Source organism: Schistocerca americana, chromosome 5 (assembly GCF_021461395.2).
Source record: "Schistocerca americana isolate TAMUIC-IGC-003095 chromosome 5, iqSchAmer2.1, whole genome shotgun sequence".
Lineage (NCBI taxonomy): Eukaryota > Metazoa > Arthropoda > Insecta > Orthoptera > Acrididae > Schistocerca > Schistocerca americana.
The window spans coordinates 308,518,175-308,530,233 of NC_060123.1; the positions used below are offsets into that span (position 1 = coordinate 308,518,175).

General features: G+C 46.4%; 1 protein-coding gene and 1 non-coding gene across 2 annotated transcripts in view; both read left to right on the top strand.

Moving 5' to 3' along the window:
- The window catches only part of LOC124616334 (C-Maf-inducing protein-like), a 949,846-nt gene that overhangs the window by 99,637 nt on the left and 838,150 nt on the right, over positions 1 to 12,059 (top strand). The gene's annotated exons all lie outside the window — the stretch shown is intronic.
- On the top strand, positions 4,902 to 4,973 carry Trnai-aau. Its single transcript has one exon. It is a non-coding gene; the product is annotated as a tRNA-Ile (tRNA).

A 12,059-nucleotide genomic window follows, 5' to 3' on the forward strand; every position in this document is an offset into this window, starting at 1 on the left:
AACCTGACATCATACTCAGCAATAAAAAGAAGAAATTAACACAACTAATCGAAATATCCATACCCAATACAACAAATATACAGAAGAAAACAGGAGAAAAGATTGAAAAATACATCCAACTGGCTGAGGAAGTCAAGGACATGTGGCATCAGGATAAAAGTGACATCATACCAAATATACTATCAACTACAGGAATCATACCACACAATATGCACCAGTACATCAACACAATACAGCTACATCCAAACGTATATATACAACTACAGAAATCTGTAATTATTGATACATGTTCAATTACCCGAAAGTTCCTAAATGAAACGTAACATATACCGTACAGTTTAAAGGAAGTCACGCTTGATCAAGGTCCGCGTCACTTTCCATTTTTAACCACACATAACGTCTGAGAAAGGAAAGAAGTAATAATAATAGTAGTAGTAGTAGTAGTAGTAGTAGTAGTAGTAGTAGTAATTTCGACAGGAAAGAAAAGAATAATTCGAAAAATTTTGAGTGCGAGGTATGAAAATCGGATTCCACAATCGAGCAGCAGTAGAAGCAACAAGGACTAGTTTGAAAAAAATTGAAAGTATAATAGATACCACGAGAAAATGGAGGATTATATTTTATGACCACTTAAAAAATTGGGTAATAAGGAGCTGATAACAAAATATTCAACCTCTTTTTCAAAAATTCGTATTCATGGCCTTCGAAAAGACATTATTGGTACTATGCAGAATGTGAAGTTCCACTCCTCCCTCCACAATAATTTAATGAAATGTTTCACACAGAAATCGATCTGTGATTATGTGAAAATAAAACTGAATTCTTTTTTTGTAGTACATTCAGTTCGATCATCTTAGTCACCATGAATGTGAGTTGAGTAGACGTGCAGAATGCCTTGGAGACTTGTTCTGTGCGAACGGTACCGTCAGATCAGTGTGTTTGAAAGAGGGCGCATTATTGACATGAAAGAATGTGATGCATCCATGTGGAAAACTGCTGCTCGTGTGGGACGAAGTGTTTCAACAATGCAACGGGAGTCTGAAGTATGGTTCATGGAACGCCATAGAACAAGACGAGATGGATTTAGATCATACAACTTGTGTTTATTTGCTGTGTCATTTTGGAGTATATGACGTTCTGACAAACATTTGCATAACGCAAAAGATATAAAAGATGTCGTAAATCAATAAATAAAATAGACAGGTACTACATAGCTTTCAGTGACGATGGCATAGTGCAATACTATCACCTGAGATATCGTTCGTTGAAATTACATTAAGCGATTAACAGTTGTTAATTCAGAGATTCGTTGTGCAAACGTTTATTCATTGTGAAATTTTAACTTCTGTAGTTTTGAAGATATTGAAGTATATCTGTGTCACTGGATGCGCCTTGTTCTTCTGGGATCGTTAGTGTATTCAGATTTGCTAGAATATGTAACTGTGATTTATTGTCGAAGTTCAAGAGCTGTAGCTTAGTCATCTTAAAGATTGTCTCTGGGCGCTAATGACCTCAGCAGTTGAGCGCCCTTAAACCCTACCAAAAAAAATTAAAGATTGTCTGACACTCTGCCATTTCTTGGAACATTGTCTCCCGCACAAAGGTTATGCGAGCGACAGCTGTCAAAAATGGGATTTTTCCTATTTCCGGCGACGCTGCTAGTCTCTGTACCTGGACTCGCCCGTACCGGTCACCTAGCGGGAAGCCGTAACTGCCTCAGCGCACCGTGAGACCTGGGCCAGCTTGCGCTCCGCCGTACAACAAATTCATCTTGCCTCGTACCAATACTGGGCGGCCGATTAGCTCCCCTAAATACGCGTAACGCTACAATCTTGCACTTGGACGCCCCTGGTACCCCCTCTCAATTTGGCACCCGATTCCGCCACTACTAATTGTGGTGTGTACTGTATACAAATGGCTCTGAGCACTATGCGAATTAACTTCTGAGGTCATCAGTCGCCTAGAACTTAGAACTAATTAAACCTAACTAACCTAAGGACATCACACACATCCATGCCCGAGGCAGGATTCGAACCTGCGACCGTAGCGGTCGCTCGGCTCCAGACTGTAGCGCCTAGAACCGCACGGCCACTCCGGCCGGCTACTGTATACAAATCTTACACTTGTGACGCCCCTCTCAGCTTGGCGTCCCTAGCGATGACTTTGTCGCCTAAAACCAGCCGTAGTATCGTTCTTACAAAGAAACCATACAACACAGTAATCCCAAGGCCCGAGAGAACACCCTCCTACAGTCCGTCGATATCACATTATGTCCTGCGAGCATTTGCCCTCCCACGGGCCGAGCCGACAAACTACCCCAATGCACCAGGCGCATTCAAAGGTCCTGTTTTCCAGAGATCACCATACGGCGACACTCAGCTGCAAACTTGCCTTCTGTTGCGCACACGTCGCGGTGGCGTGGCATTTAAACTGCCCCGGAATTTTGACGTCTCATGACAGCAGACATAAACTAACAGCAATAAAGAATTGTTTTAATGACTGAGCAAGGCACTTGGTGCGATTGCACCAACCGGCACTAAGGGAAATTACCCGCTGAGGCAGACGAGAGCGCACCAAAAATACCCAAAAAAAATGGTTCAAATGGCTCTGAGCACTGTGGGACTTAACATCTGTGGTCATCAGTCCCCTAGAACTTAGAACTACTTAAACCTAACTAACCTAAGGACATCACACACATCCATACCCGAGGCAGAATTCGAACCTGCGACCGTAGCAGTCGCGCGGTTCCGGACTGAGCGCCTAGAACCGCGAGACCACCGCGGCCGGCAAAAATACCCACTTAAGGGGTTAGTACAAAGAGCCTTCAATAAGTAATGCAAAACATTTTTTCCTCGGTCAATTTCCATTGAAAAAAATGTGGAAATTGCTGTGAGACGGCGTGGAATATTCCAACTTTAGACCCTATAGTTTCATGATGTTCCAGTATGTTATGGCGCTATGCGTAGCTTTAAAAATGGTCTGTAGCGGAGGTGCGTTCCAAGCAAAGAGTCACTCAGTTCCTTATGGCGGAAAACCAGAACATCGCAGATATTCATAGGCGCTTGCAGAATGTATACGGAGACCTGGTAGTGAACAAAAGCATGCTGACTCGTTGGGCGAGGCGTCTGTCATCATTACAACAAGGTCGCGAAAACGTCTCCGATCTCCCACGCGCCGGCCGCCCGCGTACAGCTGTGACTCCTGCGATGTTGGAACGTGCAGACACACTCATTCGAGGTGATCGACCACGAACAGACACCTCGCAGCTCAACTGGACGTCTCTGTTAGCAGTGCTGACACACTCGCCCACAAATTGTGGTGCTCGAAGCTGTGTGCCGGAATGGGTTACTCGCCGCCTAGCAGAAGACTGTAAAGAGCTACGAAAGATCATCTGTGCGGAACAGCGTCTTCCTCACGGTGCTGATAGGGACAATATTTTTCGAACACAGTCACAAGCGATGAAACATGGATTCATCACTTCGATCCAGAAACAAAACGGCAATCCACACCACCTCTCCTTCGACGAAAAGTTCAAAGCCGCTAAAGTCATGGTGGCGGTCTTCTGGAACTGTGAATGGGTTATTCTGTTTGACGTCCTCCATCATGGTGCAACGATGAGCTCTAAAGTGTACTGTGACACCTCTGGAAATTGAGGAAACGACTTCAGCGTGTTCGTTTCCACAAAAATGCAAACGAACTTCTCCTTCCCCATGACAACGCATGGCTTCAAGGAAGTACGCGCATCCGAGAGGAGCTCACAAAACTTCACTGGACTGTTGTTTCCTGATCCACTCTATAGCCCAGATTTCATACCTTTGGACTTCCATCTGTCTGGCCAAATGAAGGATGCACTCCGCAGGAAGCAGTACGTGGATGATGGGGAGATTATTGATGCAGCAAGACGTTGGATCCGACGTCGAGCAGTAGAATGATGCGTTCAGCTACGCTTGCAGCATCCAAACAGGGTGCCTCAGACACAGCAATCGTGTTTGTTTACCAGCCGGCGAGCGCAGCACAACGTGCGCACGTGGACGAGCGCGGCACGCCGCGATGCAGCCTGGAGGCCGTATCCGTCTGGGCCTTGGCACGTTAGTCCTAATGGCCGCCGCTTCCCGTGACTGACGGCCGGCTAATGGCCCTGTTTTGCCGGAGGCGCTCATTTCTTTTGGCGAAATTGTTTTTGCGCGTCTCTGCTTCCTGCCGGTCCGGCGCGTTTGCTTCCGAACTGTCGGCGGCTGGCCTCGTAAAAACAGCCGGAGCGCGGAAGTATTTGTTTCCTCCGGTGCTGATGCTCCTCCTCCTGGTAGGAAAAAGACACAAATCTGAACAGTGAGGAACACGACTGCGGCTCTCCTAAATTACTGCCCTACTGCAGAAATGTAGGTTCCTACGTGCATTGCTACTGGCTGTACAGTCATCCTTTAGTTGTGTTTTTTACGTTTTTCCACTGGCGTAAAATAACAAAGATTAGCTCTGTTATCAAATGGAACTATATGGCTTCAGAGACCTTTTCAAGACTCGGATATCTGTGACGTCTATTTGCAGACTGAAGCGACGAATGAAAATTTGTACCAAGGCCTGGATTCCAACCCAGGTTTCATGCTCACTAGACAGATGCGCTGACCACTACGCCATCCTGGCACAGTAGCTATACACAACTGGACGGACTAACCTAGCACGTCTCCCTCCTAAATCCAAGTTCCCATTCACGCCTAAGTCCACATGGTACACCCCACTATACTCGAACAGCATAGCAGAGGCTCTCCATCCGTATTGGAATAGCACCACATCATCGAACGAAACGTGGAATCCTGCCTGAAATCCAAACGTGGGTTCTTTAATCAAATTACTCTACATGGTTCCAGAGACCTGCAGTCCGTGCAGTTGTGCACAGTTACTGTACCAAGGTGGCGTAGTGGTTAGCGCATCCGCCTAATGAGCATGAGACCCGGGTTCGAATCTCGGCCTTGGTACAAATTTTCGTTCGTCGCTCCAGTCTGCAAATATACATCAAAGTTTAGGGCGACTAAACAGGCATATACGCAGTCATTTCCCCATCGCTCACTAAATGAAAGGGATCAAAAATACTGGCACGTTTTAACATTTGCCACGCACTGTATACTGCCTTAAGAGTATATTCATTGATGATCCAGAACAAAGACCACCTGGTTAAGAGCGTGTTGGTCCACCTCTGGAATTGAATGCAGCAGTGGTTCTGTATTTCATGGACTTTATAAAGCCTTGGAAGGTTTCCAGAAGTTTGTGGCACCTGATGCCTACGCATAAGTTATATGGTGTCCGCCCCCGGTAGCTGAGTGGTCAGCGCGACAGACTGTCAATCCTAAGGGCCCGGGTTCGATTCCCGGCTGGGTCGGAGATTTTCTCCGCTCAGGGACTGCGTGTTGTGACTGGGTGTTGTGTTGTCCTAATCATCATCATTTCATCCCCATCGACGCGCAAGTCGCCGAAGTGGCGTCAAATCGAAAGACTTGCACCAGGAGAACGGTCTCCCCGGCGGGAGGCCCTCGCCACACGACATTTATTTATTTAGTTATGTGGTTTCAGTAAATTACAGGTAGATGGTTAGTGAGCAAGAAGTTGGCACCCGACAGCATCACGGATGTGATCCACAGAGTTCATATCAGACGAATTTGGTGGCCTAGACATGAAAGTGAGTTCATTACTGTCATCATCAGACCACGATTCTGGACGTGTGAGGGGGACAGTTATCCTGTTGGGAGTTGCCATCACCATCGGGGAAGAGATCAATCATGAAGGGATGCAGGTGGGTCGCAACAGTATTCAGGTAGTTGATAGGTTCCATGGAAGCCCAGGCGAATCTCCCCCTAGCACAATACTGCTCACAAGGGCCCGCATCCGGCGCGTAGCGCGTGTTCGAGTAGCTGTTCGCTTAGCTGAGCGTGTATCCAGTCACAATTCTCGATTTGGTGTAACAAGAGACTTGATTCATCCGACCAGGGGACGCGTTTCCATTGATCTATGGTCCAGTCTCGACGATCTTGTTTTCACTGCACATGCCATTGACGATGTCGTTGGGTTAACACAGGAACACACAGACGTCGTCTGGTGCACAACCTCGTGCTCAGCGGTGAGCGGAGTGCTCTGGAACAAGCGTGCGTACATCAGCATGGTACGCCGTTGTCAGATTTGTCACAGGTCGCCATCTACCCTGCTTCAAAGAGTGGGCGAGTCTCCGACCTTCGCTTTCTGTCATGGGGTGTGGACATCCAACAACTTGTAGTCTACCTGTGGTTTCACTGTACGGTAATCACAGTCCATAGATGCTCACGACAGCAGCACGCGATCAGCGTACCAGCTTTGCAGTTTCCGAAATGCTGCAGGTACTGGGTCGTAACAGTCTATCCTTTTTCGAAGTCGCTTATTTCGGTGGGTTTCCAATTTGCGTCCCGTATTGTCACTAGAATGATACACCATTTGTCTCTGGTCCAGTTACATACTTTCCTTGGTGCGTCACGTGGCCACGGCGCCGCCAGGTCCCATTCAGTCTTGCAGTGGGCAGTGGTCATTTGTTGGCTCGTCTATGTATGTAGATACAGTATTTTTTCAAGATGCTACCTAAGGAAATCTTCCCCATGACCATAAGTAGTATAGACTGGAAAGGAAATTAAATTTACAGTGAAGTAAACATTGTAAAACCTAGTCTAGTATCCAGTATTTATTCTCATTGTCTATATTGTAAACTGCTCACATAGACAACGTGTAAATCGTTATCTCAAGAGAGACAGAGATGAGCCAAACATGGGACGTATCCAAGCGATGAATTAACTACAATGAAAGAAAATTAAACATTCTAATACGGACAAAACAGCGTGAAACAGTATTGTTGCCAATAATAGTAAGAAACCTGCTAACAGAAAGTGACAGATGAGCTTAACCCTCTGTGGATGAGATCCACAAATTTGTAACGCTTTAAATACGTTTCTGTATCTGCATAGCGAGAACCATTATCTCGCAGTCACCGTGCGTACTAGGTTCGTAACGCTTCGGACTAACAGTGTGGGATCTTACGCTGCACTGTGAGAATTTCTAGTACTACTTGAACAGTTACATCTTCGGAGTTCTGTGAAACGTGTATTTAAGCTGTTGATACTTATTATTACTGACCTTGAAAAACGTAAGTATCAACTTTAAATAAATGTTACGTGATGGAGGTAATTTTGAAGTATATCTGGTTAAAAAATGATCGTGGTAGACACTCTTCCTGCAGAATGAGATTTTCACTCTGCTGCGGAGTGTGCTCTGATGTGAAACGTCCTGGCAGATTAAAACTGTGTGCCGGACCGAGACGTGAATTCGGGACCTTTGTCTTTCGCGGGCAAGTGCTCTACCAACTGAGCTACCCAAGCACGACTCACGCCCCGTCCTCACAGCTTTACTTGTGCCAGTACCTCGAAAGAAAGGATATTGCGGAGACATGGCTTGTTCTACAAGGTTCGCAGGAGAGCTTCTCTAAAGTTTGGAAGGTGGGAGGCGAGATACTGGCAGACGCAAACCTGTGAGGACGGGGCGTGAGTCGTGCTTGGGTAGCTCATTTGGTTGAGCACTTGCCCGCGAAAGGCAAAGGTCCCGAGTTCGAGTCTCGGTCCGGCACACAGTTTTAATCTGCCAGGAAGTTTCACTATTCCTGCAATTTCTCAGCGTATTTTTTAAACGGTACAATTTTGTCACCGTTGGCACTCGCAAGCAAACTTGTTTTTTTAGATAATGAATCGTGCAGTATTTTATGGGGAGAAAGTTGTCGCTCTTGAGGCTGGTAGAGAGAGAGTGATAGTGTTGCATGAGTGGTACCACTAAATAAGGTGAACCAACTGGAAAATATCAAAGAAAGGCTTGAAATTGACTGTCCATCAGTTATTCTTCTCTACAACGAAATTATGAGTGGAGTGGATCTTTCATATTCACTAGCTGCGTTGTACAGAATCAACACCAGATCGAAGCAGATAGGCCATTTTTTCACTTCCGTCATGTGATGGTAGTAAATCCACGGCTATTGCACTGCACAGGAGGGACTGTGACACTCTTGGTGTACCCAAAAATAAGTAGAGGTCGGTTTATCAGTTCAAAGCCGAAGTAGCTTAAGACCTGCGCAAAATGAGCAAGAGGGAAAGACCTTCAGATGTAGATACTGAATATGCAAAGAAGTAGAAAAATGATTCAAATGGCTCTGAGCACTATGGAACTTAACATCTGAGGTCATCAGTCCCCCAGAACTTAGAACTACTTAAACCTAACTAACCTAAGGACATCACACACATCCATGCCCGAGACAGGATTCGAACCTGCGACCGTAGCGGTCGCGTGGTTCCAGACGTAAGCGCCTAGAACCTCTCGGCCACACTGGCCGGCTGCAAAGAAGTAGAAAAAGGGCCTGCATCACACATAATTTCCCAAAAATTTGTTCGTCAGGACAATGGTGGACACTGACCACCTGTTTCTGCGAAGAGAGGTAGACGGAAGATACCAAAGTATGCCTCAAGTGTAATGTTAATTTGTACATCGAGAAGACGGATCACTGTTTCTTGGACTCCCATAAAGAATAAAAGCTGTAAGGGTCAAAAGTTCCAAATTCTTAAATATTTTCACGTGTCGGAAAAGTATACATGTCATTATTCACAAGCTAAAATTCAATTTGTCTGTATTCTTAAACGCCCAACGTAACAAATATAAAACGCAACAAAATATTTAATATGAACATGCTTTAATGTGTTTTTGTCTGAATTTGCAAATACAGTTTCACAACCAAACCATTCATGATAGATTTTATGAATGCGTGGTGTCTGTTCTTTTGGAGATTTCTGAAAGAACAGACACCAAGCAAAATCTACAGGTATAATACATTCTATGTAAATGGAAAGGGAGAAGGGAAAGGAAAGGGAGTAATGGGATCAGCTGTCTCAGGACTTTACGCAGAATCACCACTGGTATGTAAAAATGTGTGCTGAATCGGGACTCGAACCCAGGATCTCCTGCTTACTAGACAGTTGTGTTAATTGCTGCGCCATCCCAATACAGTATTAACCACAAATGTTCGGACTATCTCGGCAGTTCTCGGACCGACTCGCATTCCCACCTAGCACCACATATCCTCAGCCCCCGTCCATGTCCTCCATGCTTGCTAGTCTTAGATTCCCGCCGGAGGTTGATTGTAAATGTGCATCACGAACAGAGGGTTCTGGATTCATTACCCATCGAGGCGAATCGATTATATGAATGTGTGGTACCTGTTCTTTCGGACATGTACATTTACGTTCGATCACCAGCGGGAATCTAAAATTAACGAACATAGAGGACAGGTGACGCTAGGTGGGAATATGAGTCGGCCAGGGAGTGTGCCGATATAGTCTGCGCATTTGCGATAAACACTGTGTCTGGGTGGCACACCGATTAACACAACTGCTCAGTAATCAGGACAACCCAGGTTCGAGTCCCGTCTGGCACAAATTTTCACTTGACGCTGCTGATTCTGCAGAAAGTACTGTTGTAGCTGATATCGTTACTTCGTTGTCTTCCCCCTTTCCCCCTCCCCCTTCCCCACCCTCTTCCCCCTCCCCGTATCACTCCTCCCCCTTCCCTTCTCTACCCCCTCCACCCCCTGTCCCCCCCTCATTTGCATTCATGATACAGCTGTAGGAACACGACTGTCAAATAAGACACTAAATGTAGTAGACGAATTTCGCTACTTGGGCAAAAACATGGGCGAAATAGAGAGGATATTAAATATAGAGTGCCAGTAAGAAGAAGAGAAATGTGTTTACTTCGAATATAAATTTGTTAGGAAATCTTTTCTGAAAGTCTTTATTTGGAAGTGAAAAATGGACGATAATAAGTGCAGACAAGGAGAGAATAGACGCTTTGGAATAAACTGCTACAGAAGAATGTTGAAGGTTATATGGATCGACCGAGTAACCAATGACGAGGTGCTGAATATCGAATTGGGGAGAACTTTGCAGTACATATTGACAAAAAAAGAGGACAAGAGTGATAAGTCACTGCGCAGTGTTAGATCCTTATATACATTGTTTTCTTCACTCTCTCCAGATGGTCTCAGCTCGCAGGAAGGCTTCGGTCAGTCATTCACTAAATATCGGCTTTAGTGGCGAGGGTGCTAGTTTGCAGCTGCGATGGCCAGTTTCGCGTCACAGACCGCAGAGCGTCACCTCCAGCGTATATGGCCTGCGCGTCGTTATTCCAGTAATGGAGCGCAGTTGGGGACACCAGCTTTGGACCAGTGCCTCAGATGGGAGTGGACAAATCCGTCACCGGCGCAGTGACAGCGGCGGCTACAGGGCCGGAGCAATTTGCAGCCGAGAACAGAGGTCGCGTCCGCCGCCACAGCAGCCGCTGGGTCGGAACTTGTTTTGCCTTTTACTCCTCCGCGTCGTGACACACTTTCCACTTCCTGGTGTCCTCGGACAGTCAAAAGATCTATTCTCCACTCGCATGCACCGGCCTCTCGCCACATTCTAACTACGCCCTATTTTCCCTGACAGGCTGTTTCTTGTTTACCCGTTTCCGACTCTCTTGTAAATGCTAATTCAAGGAGGCGAGTGCATCTCTAGCATCGTAAGTGCACAGACTTCAACGTGTAACAACATGGCGACGTCCACTCTATTCCAACTGCGGTAAACTTCTACACGCTGTAGAACTTCTTTTATTATTATTTCTGCGTTTCTATTCGTACTTGGCGTATAGTGAGTTTTTTCAGTGTCCGGCGTTTGAAACAGGAGTTAAATGAATTCAACAGATCAGAAGTTCTTTAAACGGAAGACCATTAAAATATTGTTTCTCCCATATTTGGCATTTCAGGCGTTTAACCGATACTTTTTCTCAGTAAGCAATTTCTACCAGACCGAGATGTACTATTGTCAATGGTAAGCCTAGTTCAGAGCTTCGCAGAAAATGTCCTCCACGTGCAGATGGTGAGGGCAGGCTTGCGAGTATCGAGCGGCGCCAACGATGTGTACGGCCTCTGCAATCAAGACTAATAGCTTCTCCGCCACATTTCGCGAACGCTCGGCTCCGTGCAGAGCCCACGAGGAATCAATATTTAATTGAAAAGGTACCCATTTAAGGCCTTAGTTCTGTCGTGTGCTATCGAGGACTTGCATGCATATAAACACGCTCCCCGCCGGAACGGCTGCTGGCACTCGTGAGACATGCTGTGTCACGTGCTGTGGCGTAAGCGCGACGGCCTGTCTTTCTCGTGGGCCTTGACACAATGTGACGAACCATAAACGAGGAAACTGATTCTGAACGAAATACGTGGCCAATGGCCTTGCCGCTGTGGTAGCAGTGGTTCCTGTCAGACCACCGAAGTTAAGCACAGTCGGGCTTGACTAGCACTTGGGTAGGTCACTGTCCATGTGTGCCGGGCGCTGTTAGCGAGCGGAATGCACTCAAGCCTTGTAAGATAAACTGAGGAGCTACTTGACTGAGAAGTAGCGGCTCCGGTCACGAAAACTAACAATGGCCTGGAGAGTGGTGTGCTGACCACATGCCCCTCCGTATTGGCGTCTAGTGATGCCTATCGATGGAAGATGACACGGCGGTCGTCGGTACCGTTGGCCTTCCGAGACCTGTTAGTAGAGAAGGGAGAGAGAGAGACAGACGAAATACTTGGAGATAAGTAGACTGTCTTTATATTCCTTTCGCAGCGTAGGTCAGATATTTCAAGGTGCAGGTCAGCGCGAGTTGTGTACTGGAAGCTTCTTCATTTTCCCATTCAATTGCGATAAAACCACTGATTTATTTCGAAACACGACCATCACGACTCCTGTAAATACACAAATTAATACATTCCATGACAAGCCTACATTTCCTACACTTTCTTCAACGTTGCTGTCCGCCCCCGGTAGCTGAGCGGTCAGCGCGACAGAAGGTCAATCCCAAGGGTCCGGGTTCGATTCCCGGCTGGACCGGACATTTTCTCCGCTCAGGGACCGGGTGTTGTGTTGTCCAAATCATCATCATTTCATCCCCATCGACGCGCAAGTCGCCGAAGTGGCGTCAAATCGAAA